Below are 13,648 nucleotides of genomic sequence, written 5' to 3' on the forward strand. Positions count from 1 at the left end.
TGTCTCGCTGCCCTCACATACACTCCCCACATTCGTGTCACTAACCTCACCTTTAGATACAATATTCTTGATTTTTTTCTTTCAAAATTTTTCTGTTCCTTTCCTTTTCTTCTGAGTCTACAATCAGGCCCTTTAATGTTACTTGACACTCCTCTACACTAAAAATCAAATTGTTTGTCTTAATTTTGTCCTTGATAAGTTTCACGAATTGTCCATTTCTTCGTGCTGCTTTAAGAAAAAGGATTAAAACTCGTCTTCTACTTCTCACTTTGTAGCTCCAGTCGTTATCTATTCTGATCATTGTGTTCCCTAGCATCCTTCTATTCTTCATAATCCTTTCCTTCGTAACCAAGCTCTAAAATTTTACTAATATTGGCCTAACTTGTTCGGAATTTTATATTTGCTTCTTTCCTACCCTAAATGCATTCTGTACTTGTCCATCACTCACGTCCATACCAAAACACTCCCAATACACTCCTAATATCTTCTTGTATGTATCGATACTCTGTTCTCTATCTTTTTCTTCTATCCCGAAAAATAACAAGTTTTTCTCCTCTTTTCCTCCTCAAAATGATCCCATATGCTTTTCATAATTTCGTTTTCCAGTTGAATTTCTTTCATCTTCTTTCTTAGCTCTGCCATGCTCTCCTTGGTCTTGTTTCATTATACTGTCCTCTATTTCACTATTATGCGCACTTATTCACTGTTTTAACACAAGTCAATGCCTCTGCTACACATTACTATCCCCCGACTTGCACAAAGCGAACCGACTTTCTCTGCAACTTGCTTAAAAATGATTTCATGTAATATACAATTCTATATTTAAACCAGTAATTTAAGAAAGTTAAAAAAATCTACATTAAATTTGTAAAAATAAGTTGATGTACATTTCGTTTCATATTTTTCAAGTTATACATATATTTATGTAAAAGAGAACTTTGTTTTGAGTAAAATATAATTTCTGTAATTGGCTACATTTTCCATCGACATAAAACTGAAAAAAAAAAAAAAAATCTTACCATGTAATCGTGACTTTTATCTAATGACGTGTGTCCTTCAACATCAAAACATCATGACCTATAGGCCTGCATAATGGTACCAGTACACCTGAAATCTAGCATTCTTCTTACCAGCTAAGAAAAGGCAAAATGCTTTCATGGCAACATGAATAGTAAATGGAGATATTGTATTTGATATCAAAACATGGTGACCTGACATTTTTAAGAAGGTACGTACAGTAATCAAAGTTATTGCTCATTCTGGTAGTTCCCCATTTGAACTAGGGGTCACTCTTTCTAAATATAAACGTCTTATCTGCGACAAAAGAAACCATGTGTCTAAATTGTGGCCAGTGAACACATTGATGGCAACACCTAGCTCTCTTCCAAACTAGCATAATGGAACGAAAATCCATATCTTCCATCCATCAAGAGAAAGAAGGTGGATTATGTCAGAAAAATTCAATACATACCACATATACATGAATATTTCTGTGTGAAAATACTGACACTGGCATGGTCAATAATTAACGAACATGATGAATAAATGATAGATACTGTACCGTATTTTGATGTTAAAAATGTTTGTTGTAATGCTTGTTTCATTTTTAACAAGTATTGTGAATAAATTGTCCTTCACTGTAGCTGTGTGATCTATGGCGTCATGATTGAATAGTCAAGGTGAAAGAAGTTTTCTCATGAAATTTCGGCCATAGTATGGGACTGGTGTCCACTGGAGTTCTTATGCCACTGGCAAAAAATGGTCGTTCCGCCTTCAAGTAAAATATACACAGGATTTATTTTAATTTTGACTTCTTGCACTTTCCTAAAAATAATGCAGTTTTTGTGTAACTGAAGTTATAATGATTACATATATAAATAAGGTCAGAATGACAGTGGAGTAAGTCACTTTTCTTAAAAATGAGTTGAATGTGCTTCCATATAGGCTGTTGTCCTCTGTTTCATTTTTAGATAAATTTTATTGTTGTTGCTTACTTGTATTCTTGCCTCTGCACCGATTATAACTTTGGTTTTATTATGGTGTAGTTATCACCTACTAAAACACAATTTGTTCTGAAAACATTAGGCCTACTTATTTTCACATTTAAAATGTTTATTCTACACCAGAGGCACGTTCCATTTCACTCAAGTTTTGTACGAATTTCCAGAAATTTAACACCCCCTAAAACCTGCCACCCTGGGCAAGTACCCTGTTATTATTATTATTATTATTATTATTATTATTATTATTATTATTATTATTATTAGTATATTTATGATTAAATTATCACAGCAATGTATTTGTAACTCTACAAACTAACGAAAAAGACAAAATTCTCTCAGCTCACATGATAATGAAGACTTATTTTATAACTGTATAAAAAGTGCGGGCCAATGGTGGGCTTATGTGAGGGCGGCAATGAACTTCCGGGTTCCTTAAAAGCCAGTACGTAAGTATAAAAAGTGCTTTGGGAGAGACAGAAATGTAACACCTACTTGAAGTTTTTTGTGGAACATAACAATCTTAATCTGTAGTTTTCTCAAAATTAAGGAACAGATACTTATTCTCTACTTTAAACACTGATTAATTATTTTTGTATGTTGTTGTGATGATGATGATGATGATGATGATTATTATTATTATTATTATTATTATTATTATTATTATTATTATTATTATTATTATTATTATTATTTCATCCTTTAAATGCATTATTCATTTTTTGCTTCTTGTTCTTGTACATACATCTTCAATAGCTCTGGACAATTAAGATTATGAATTGACATGTTCCGATCTTCCATCAAAAGTGATTTTCAAATTTGCTGTCAGTTATATCTGTTAGGTACCAAAAGTTGAGGATGGAGTATGGTGGACTTGCATGCAGTGTTGTATAGTTTTTTTTGAACAAAATTGGAAAACTTCTGAGGTCAAAAAAGATATAATTGTTATGCTATGACTGTTTTATTTCAGCTGTCAGAATAATTCCTTTTGATGAGACACAGAGAGAGAGAGAGAGAAATAGAGCTTCTCATATCCCTAACAGAAGAAATATGTTAATTAATTTACAATTATTGTTTCTTTTACTTTCGTGGCTTTTAAATCCAAATTGCATGACTTGAAAATTTCAACTTTTTAAATTACATTGAAGTTCATGGAAGTTCATAAATTCTTGTGAATATGAAAATAAAAATTAATATAGAAAGAGTAGGCTACACCTATAGAAGGTACCGAATAAACAGAGAGAGTGATTGAATTATGAACCAGCATGAGACGTCGTTTGTGTTATCATCGAGCATGGCACTCATTGCTGTGCCAGTATTGTAGTGTGGCTGTGATCCAACTAAACATAATATACAGTTCCTTTAACAATTAATGGAATAAAATAGTTGACACCAGTGTAGCTCAGTTGGCTGAGTTGCTTACCTGCTGATCTGAAACTGCAGTTGGGCATGGGTTCTATCCTTGCTTGAGCTGATTACCTGGTTGAGTTTTTTCCGAGGTTTTCCCCAACCGTAAGGCGAATGGCAGGTAATCTGTGCCAATCCTCGGCCTCATCTCGCCAAATACCATCTCGCTATCACCAATCCCATCAACGCTAAATAATGTAGTAGTTGATACAGCATCGTTAAATAACCAATTTAAAAAAATAAAACAGTTAAAAAGTTTACTTATGAATTTTAAGAAAAAAGGTACTGAAACTGGTTACTTGCGCTGTTTACATATTTTTGGTATATACCTCTTTAAGAAAATGTCCACCACTTGCTGACGTTACAGAGCTCTGGAAAGTCAGTTGTTTAGTTGCAGGAACTATAGTTTGCGCATGTGCCATTCCATTCACATGGGTCTTCCGAGACTCCATTCCTATATTCAACCTCATACTGCACACTCTATCCAGCACACATTTTACCTGCATGTCACAAACAGAGATTCAACAAGAAATTGATTCCATAGGCTTCTCCATTGGGCTAGCAAACTAAACTGTGACTGACAGTAGCAAAGTCGTGATAAATTCTGGGTGTACACCATCTCTGATGCGTATATTCAAAAACAGCCACGGATAGGGCCTATGTATACTCTAAAAATTATCGTTATTGGTGTTATGAAAACCTAATATGCTATCCTTCGTGAAATTCTCTTCTCAATGAGAAAATTGGTGTATGGTGTGCTAAGAATGGCGAAAGAATCATGGGCCCAATTTTTATGAGACAACAGTTCTTACACTTACGTAAATACGATTTCCTCACTTTCCATAGAACTAGCTAACAGGGAGCACTATTTTGATTTCAACAGAATTCTGCCACATCTCATACCGGCGATTTCATTGAATCCAACAATGGGAGCACATATTGCTTTAGCTATTCCAACAGAACACGCCGAGTAGATGTTGCCAGAATGTATGTAATGTACCTATGTATTTAATATCTAAGAATGCAATGAGAAGAGGGTAGACTCTAACTATGTCTATGTTTCACTATATCAATGGCTTGCCAGTGGTAAACGTGGAATTCGGGCGTACTATACCGAGTTTATACATCTGAGAGTCAGCTTATTAATATATAATTACAACAATGACCTATAGGTACCGGTACCGAGTTTATACATCTGAGAGTCAGCTTATTAATATTATAACAACAATGACCTAGTACCGAGTTTATATATCTGAGAGTCAGCTTATAAATATTATAATAACAACAATGACCTATTACAGAGTTTATACATCTAAGATTCAGCTTAATAATGGTATAATAACAACAACGACCTAGTACCGAGTTTATACATCTGAGAGTCAAATTATTAATATTACAATAACAACAATGATGCAGTACCGAGTTTATAAATCTGAGAGTCATCTTATTAATATTATAATTATAACAATGACCTAGTACCGAGTTTATACATCTGAGAGTCATTTTATTATTATTATTATAATAACAACAATGACCTAGTACTGAGTTTATATATCTGAGAGTCATCTTATTAATAAATAATAACAATGAACTAGTACTGAGATTATACAGCTGAGAGTCATCTAATTAATAAATAATAACAGCAATGACCTAGTACCGAGTTTTATACAGCTGAGAGTCAGGTTATTAATATTATAATAACAACAATGACCTAATACCGAGTTTATACATCTAAGATTCGGCTTAATAATGTTATAATAACAACAACGACCTAGTACCGAGTTTATACATCTGAGAGTCAGCTTATTAATATTATAATAACAACAATAACCTAGTACCGAGTTTATACATCTGAGAGTCATCTTATTAATAAATAATAACAACAATGACCTAGTACCGAGTTTATACAGCTGAGAGTCAGCTTATTAATATTATAATAACAACAATGATGTAGTACCGAGTTTATAAATCTGAGAGTCAGCTTATTAATATTATAATAACAACAATAACCTAGTACCGAGTTTATACATCTGAGAGTCATCTTATTAATAAATAATAACAATGAACTAGTACTGAGATTATACAGCTGAGAGTCATCTAATTAATAAATAATAACAACAATGACCTAGTACCGAGTTTATACAGCTGAGAGTCAGGTTATTAATATTATAATAACAACAATGACCTAATACCGAGTTTATACATTTAAGATTCAGCTTAATAATGTTATAATAACAACAACGACCTAGTACCGAGTTTATACATCTGAGAGTCAGCTTATTAATATTATAATAACAACAATGACCTAGTACCGAGTTTATACATCTGAGAGTCATCTTATTAATAAATAATAACAACAATGACCTAGTACCGAGTTTATACAGCTGAGAGTCAGCTTATTAATATTATAACAACAACAATGATGTAGTACCGAGTTTATAAATCTGAGAGTCATCTTATTAATAAATAATAACAACAATGACCTAGTACAGAGTTTATACATCTGAGAGTCATCTCATTAATAAATAATAACAAGAATGATCTAGTACCGAGTTTATACATCTGAGAGTCATCTTATTAATAAATAATAACAACAATGACCTAGTACCAAGTTTATGCAGCTGAGAGTCAGCTTATTAATATTATAATAACAACAATGATGTAGTACCGAGTTTATAAATCTGAGAGTCAGCTTATTAATATTATAATAACAACAATGACCTAGTACCGAGTTTATACATCTGAGAGTCATCTTATTAATATTATAATAACAACAATGACCTAGTACCGAGTTTATACATCTGAGAGTCATCTTATTAATAAATAATAACAACAATGACCTAGTACCGATTTTATACATCTGAGAGTCATCTTATTAATAAATAATAACAAGAATGATCTAGTACCGAGTTTATACAGCTGAGAGTCATCTTATTAATAAATAATAACAACAATTACCTAGTACCGAGTTTATACAGCTGAGAGTCAGGTTATTAATATTATAATAACAACAATGATCTAGTACCGAGTTTATACATCTGGGAGTCAGCTTATTAATGTTATAATAACAACAACGACCTTGTACCGAGTTTATACAGCTGAGAGTCAGGTTATTAATATTATAATAGCAACAATGATCTAGTACCGAGTTTATACAGCTGAGAGTCAACTTATTATTATTATTATTATTATTTATTATTATTATTATTATTATTATTATTATTATTATTATAACAATGACCTAGTACCGAGTCTATATATCTGAGAGTCAGCTTATTAATAAATAATAACAACAATGACCTAGTACCGAGTTTATACATCTGAGAGTCAGCTTATTAATGTATAATAAGACAATGACATAGTACGAGTTTATACATCTGAAGGGCAGCTTATTAATATTATAATAACAATGACCTAGAACCGAGAGAGTCAGCTTATTAATATATAATAACAACAATGACCTATACTTGTTTTTTTTTTGAAAGATGGGACATGACAGTTAAGCGGCCGAGCTTGTAACTACAGTGCCATGTTGCCAATATGGACTACCACGCTGCCAGCTGATGGAAGGTAGCAATTGTCGTTACGATTGCTGACGTTAAACATTCATTGACAATTGACGTGAAGGTAAGAAAACAATACCAAAATTGACAGAGAATCAAAGACAAAACGTACCAATGCTGACATTGTGTGCATATTAAATGTCGCCAAGAGAGCTATTAAGAACTCGCCACGTGCGAACCAGTGGCGGCTTCTAAAGGGGGTTGCAGGTTTGTACACCCCCAATAATGTTGCTAATCTCCCGGCTTTTTTACTATTGAAAATATAATTTTATTTTACAATTTTCATTCACGTCCACACCTGTGGAGTAACGGTCAGCGCGTCTGGCCGCGAAACCAGGTGGCCCGGGTTCGTTTCCAGGTCGGGACAAGTTACCTGGTTGAGGTTTTTTCCGGGGTTTTCTCTCAACCTGATATGAGCAAATGCTGGGTAACTTTCGGTGCTGGGCCTCGGACTCATTTCACCGGCATTATCACCTTCATCTCATTCAGACGTTAAATAACCTAAGATGTTGACAAAGCGTCGTAAAATAACCTACATAAAAAATCATTCATGACTATCTGCAGCTGGCGTCTTGTTATGTACATCTGCAGGAGCCTCCGAGCCTCTTGGTTTGCAGAGATGTTGCAAACCTATGGAAGGTAGTTTATAGAGATGTTCGGCTAGTGCGGGGACAAGGGTGATAGAGGTTTGTCGCACTCCCTGACATGGATACCAACGTCAGTGCGGAAGAAACTAAATTCACTGGGAAAGTATCTGTTTCAACTAGACATTTGTCCGAAGTAATAAGCATGAAAAATGTATTCATTCGGCTTGTGCAACGAACAGTCGCATATTTCGCATATTATTTTCTCAATCTACATGCACACAAACGGCACAATACATAAAAGAGCTTGTATTTTGCTTTAAAGTTCTAAGAGTTGTCGTTCTGACAATAAGTGCTGCTATCTCCCGACAGCCTACGAAAGCTGCATTTGAATTTTATGAATGAAAACGTTGCATTTGGTACTTGGTAGCATTCTGTTGACGATTCTGTGCTCAAATGTTTTTCATGAGAGTAAATCGCAATATAGAGCTCTCACTTTGAGAGAGGAACATAGGTTAAGGGTGTTTGAGAATAAGGTGCTTAGGAAAATATTTGGGGCTAAGAGGGATGAAGTTACAGGAGAATGGAGAAAGTTACATAACACAGAACTGCACGCAATGTATTCTTCACCTGACATAATTAGGAACATTAAATCCAGACGTTTGAGATGGGCAGGGCATGTAGCACGTATGGGCGAATCCAGAAATGCATATAGAGTGTTAGTTGGGAGGCCTGAGGGAAAAAGACCTTTAGGGAGGCCGAGACGTAGATGGGAAGATATTAAAATGGATTTGAGGGAGGTGGGATATGATGATAGAGACTGGATTAATCTTCCTCAGGATAGGGACCAATGGCGGGCTTATGTGTGGGCGGCAATGAACCTCTGGGTTCCTTAAAAGCCAGTAAGTAAGTAAGTAAATAAGTAAATCGCAATATAGAGAACGCAGAAGCTCCGCCCACGATCCCTTCCATTTTTGTACTTTCTGTACAAATAGGTATGCTTGTATTTAGTCATTTTACTTATTAATTGCATATAAATTAGCTTTATATGTATACGCCCTCAGGTATTCACTGTTTTAAACTTTAAAGTAAAGTGTGTTTAACCCCTCTTCGATATCCATTGTGCACCGCCATACTTTCAAACCACCAGCCGCCACTGGTGCGAACTGTAAGTTTGGTAACTCAACCGTTGATACCATAGCAACACGCCTACCACGATATGTGACATTCAGTTGTTTTTCTGATCGCAACGCTCCTGTCATGTCCCATTTTTTCAAAAAAACAAGTATAGTACCGAGTTTATACATCTGAAAGTCGGCTTATTAATATTACAATAACAACAATGACCTAGTACTGTACCGAGTTTATACATCTGAGAGCTTATTAATATTATAATAACAACAATGACCTAGTACCGAGCTTATACATCTGAGAGTCAGCTTATTAGTATTATAATAACAACAATGATCTAGTACACAGTTTATACATCTGAGAGTCACCTCATTAATAAATAATAACAACAATGACCTAGTACCGAGTTATACATATGAGAGTCAGCTTATTAATGTTATAATAACAACAATGAACTAATACCGAGTTTATACATCTGAGAGTCAGATTATTAATATTATAATAACAACAATGATCTAGTAACGAGTATATGCATCTGAGAGTCAGCTTATTAATGTTATAATAACAACAATGACATAGTACCGAGTTTATACAGCTGAGAGTCAGCTTATTAATCTATACTAATAATAAATCTGTAGCCAAAATTTTTCTGGTAATTTTCGATTTTCCAAAAATAATTGGTCCTAACATATACAATTAATCACCCAGAAACCGAAAATCGCTTTTTTGGATTTTTTGTCTGTCTGTCTGTATATTTGTTACCTTTTCACGCGATAATGGCTGAACGGATTTCGATTAATATTAGAGTATAAATTAAGTTCGTTGTAACTTAGATTTAAGCTATATGGCATTCAAAATACATTATTTAAAATGGGGGTTATAAGGGGGCCTGAATTAAATAAATCGAAATATCTCGCTTATTTTTTATTTTTGTGAAAAATGTTACATAACAAATGTTTCTTTAAAAATAATTTGCGATAAGTTTTATTCCTTGAAAAATTTTGATAGGACTGATACTTAATGAGATAAATGAGTTTTAAAATTAAAATAACTGCCATATAAGGCCGTGTAATGAATTAAAAAACAAATGACTTCGTCTATAAGGGTCCTTGGACAGCAACAATCGAAAGCTATGAAAGATAGCCTACACAGAATGTTTCTGTGTTTCTATGAAATAATATCGGAAGCTAAATTAACCGATTTGTATAATTAATTATTATTTCACCATTGGAAAGTGTAGTTTCTCTAGATGGACATACTGTAATGCTATAATGTTATTACAGTAACTTCTGATATAATATAATATAATATAATATAATATAATATAATATAATATAATATAATATAATATAATACAATATAATATAATATGTAATATTATATAATATAATTTTAGTTATTAGAAGGGTTCACAACCATAGTGGGCCAAGCGCCATTTACTGAATACGTAGAAAACAAGGGTTAAAATTAAGTTATTACCATAATTCAATGGAAACCTATAACAAGTAAAATAAAAAATACACATTAAATCTAAATGATGTGAATTTCATTAAAATATGGTTGCATGTAATAAAAATTAAGAAACAGGTTAAAGGAATTGTCATTACACCAAATGAGTGTCTCTGGACCAAAATGATCGCATTTTAATTACTTGGATGCAATTTAAATTAAGTAACATATTAAACGATTTATCCTTCTATCAAACACGAATGTTTCCTGGATCAAATGTCCTATTTTAATTATGTAATTACTTTATATTTATTTCTAACGGGTGCAGCAGAGCACACGGGTACGGCTAGTATTATAATAACAGCAATGACCTAGTACCGAATTTATACATCTGAGTCAGTTTATTAATATATAATAACAAAAATGAACTAGTACCGAGTTTATACATCTGAGAGTCAGCTTATTAATAAATAATAACAACAATGACCTAGTACCAAGTTTATACATCTGAGAGTTAGCTTATTAATAAATAATAACAACAATAACATCGTACCGAGTTTATACATCTGAAAGTCAGCTTATTAATAAATAATAACAACAATGAACTAGTACCAAGGTTATACATCTGAGAGTCAGCTTATTAATATTATAATAACAACCAGGGGCGGCTCGTCCATAAGAGCTGCGGAGCTGCAGCACTCCCTGCTTTGACAGGAAAATAAAAATAATATTTATTTTAATTTTTAGAAGAATTGTTACAGCTTTTATTGGTAAATTGCTTTTTATTTCATCTGGCCGGGAATATGTGCTATTATCTTATGCATAATCTTTTTGCGCGTCGACTGTATTGGAATTGACACTGCATTCAAAGTCGTCCTGGGATCTGCAGGGTCGTCAGCTCATAGAGAGTGTGTCTTGCTTGGTCAGGGGGTAGAGAGGTGAAGGGGAGCAGAGGGAAACTGCCGCTGTTTAAAACCCATTTTTCGCTGCAGTGGTTGCAGAGCCAGGCAACAAGGGATCTTTCCTCTCCTCCCACACCGCTATTGTAATGCTGCGTCAAATGGATTCTCTATTCCCTTGAAACTTAATGACAAAATTTTTATTTTCTTTTCACATACTTATTGTTGTAGAATCTTATCGAGTTAATATAACGAAATTAATATTCTCTTTTGCCTTATTATTACGTTTATATCCAGCCTCCAGCAGAACCTAATATTTGCCTTAACTCAAAATGATTGCACGAGTAGAATCCTTTTGTAATACACCTAAAATACGAAAGAGACTTCTTTTCAAGTTTTAGGAAATTGTTGACCATCAGTATATCTGAGTGTTGCTTTGGTGTGACATCTTAATACCGTAACTTAACCAGTGCAAATGTGCAGGCATGAGTGTGTGTAATTTTATTTTTCTCAACTTGCCCACGCGGAGAAGATTGATGTAATGAAGCGAAATTAAAGGGTCGTCCGTTACCCGACTTATATCTTAGTTAAGCTTCATCCAGCCGAAATAGTGCATATATGTAAGGAAGTATAAGGATGAAATTTACGCTAAGCATTTGTGGTTACGTGGATGTGAACAAAAAAAATCTGTATTTTGTTTTCCTTGCCTCCCCTTCGGTGGTGATACTGCATGGACTAGGAGTGGTGTGACAGATTTAGGATATTTGCCCCTAAAAAGCAAAATGCACGAATCTTCGTTGTCTTACCTGAAAAATGTTGTTTCATTGGCTATGTTACGCAACTCATACTGCTGTGCAATTAAATGAAACGAACAGAACAAACATTCTCAAACATAATCAAGAAGTGATAAAAATCGTGAAATTATTTAAAAAAAATTGATTGTATCCAATTTTGTGGCCAATATGAACTTCCCCTTAGGGGACATGATGAAAAAACGATTCGAAGAGCCCTGATGTGTTTCGTGGGTTGCTACAATTCGTGAGTAGGTAACCTAACGAGCCTCTAAAAAATCATTTGGAACATGTCACTGTTTAAGGTTATTCTAAGACAATTCAGAATGAACTGGTAGATTGTAAGTTGAGTGTCTGCCGATCTGAAATTCAGACTGAAATCGATGGTATTAGTTTTTCTTAGGGATTAGCAAATGGTCCTACAGACATCTCCCAACTAAGTCAGGAAGTTCTGGTTTTTCGATATGTAGTGCATTTATTTTTGTCCTATACTTATTAGTAATGGTATCAAGAAGTAAAATTTGTATGTACCGAAATCTACTGCAGCTCTCCTAATCCACAAGTTCACGAGCCGCCACTGATAACAACAACGACCTAGTACCGAGTTTATACATCTGAGTCAGCTTCTTAATATATAATACCAACAATGAGCTAGTACTGAGTTTGTACATCTTAGAGTCATCTTATTAATAAATAATAACAACAATGAGGTAGTACCGAGTTTATATACATCTGAGAGTCAGCTTATTAATAAATAATAACAACAATGACCTGGTACCGAATTTATACATGTGATTGTCATCTTATAAAAAAAATTGCAACAATAACCTAGTACCGAGTTTTTACATCTGAGAGTCAGCTTATTAATAAATAATAAAAACAATGACCTAGTACTGAGTTTGTACATCTGAGAGTCAGCTTATTAATAAATAATAACAATAATGACATCGTACCGAGTTTGTACATCTCAGAGTCAGCTTATTAATAAATAATAACAATGACCCAGTGCCAAGTTTATACATCTGAGTCAGCTTATTAATAAATAATAACAACAATGATCTAGTACCGAGTTTATATATGAGAGTCAGCTTATTAATATATAATACAACAATGACCTAGTACCGAGTTTATAAATCTGAGAGTCATCTTATTAATAAATAATAACAACAATAACCTAGTACCGAGTTTATACAGCTGAATCAGCTTATTAATAAATAATAACAACAATGACCTAGTACTGAGTTTGTACATCTGAAAGTCAGTTTATTAATATATAATAAGAACGACCTTGTACCGAGTTTATACATCTGAGAGAGAGCTTATTAATATCTAATAGCAACAATGACCTAGTACCGAGTTTATGCATCTGAGATCTTATTAATATACTAACCGTACCCGTGCGCTCCACTGCAGCCGTTAGAAATAAATATAAAGTAATTACATAATTAAAATAGGACATTTGATCAAGGGAACATTCGTGTTTGATAGAAGGATAAATCGTTTAATATGTTACTTAATTTAAATTGCATCCAAATAATTAGAATGCGATCATTATGGTCCAGAGACCACTCATTGGTGCAATGACAATTCCATTAACATGTTTCTAATTTTTATTTCATGCAACCATAGTTTAATGAACATTGACATCATTTAGATTTAATGTGTATACTTTATTTTACTTGTTATAGGTTTCCATTGAATTATGTAATAACTTAATTAAACCTTGTTTTCTACGTATTCAGTACATGGCGTTTGGTCCACTATGGTTCTGAACCCTTCAAATAACTTAAATTATATTATATTATGTTATATTATATTATATTA

General features: G+C 33.4%; 1 protein-coding gene across 4 annotated transcripts in view; it reads left to right on the top strand.

Moving 5' to 3' along the window:
* LOC138698873 (neprilysin-1-like) overlaps positions 1-13,648 on the top strand; it is a 222,694-nt gene that overhangs the window by 56,928 nt on the left and 152,118 nt on the right. The window contains exon 2 of one of the 4 annotated variants that reach the window (XM_069825092.1): positions 6,893-7,034. The exons of the other annotated variants lie outside the window; for them this stretch is intronic. The gene's annotated coding sequence lies outside the window, so the exon portion shown is untranslated. The remainder of the gene's footprint in view (positions 1-6,892; positions 7,035-13,648) is intronic. 4 annotated transcript variants of the gene reach the window in all.

The sequence above is a fragment of the Periplaneta americana genome, chromosome 1 (genome assembly GCF_040183065.1).
Source record: "Periplaneta americana isolate PAMFEO1 chromosome 1, P.americana_PAMFEO1_priV1, whole genome shotgun sequence".
In the NCBI taxonomy this organism is placed as follows: domain Eukaryota; kingdom Metazoa; phylum Arthropoda; class Insecta; order Blattodea; family Blattidae; genus Periplaneta; species Periplaneta americana.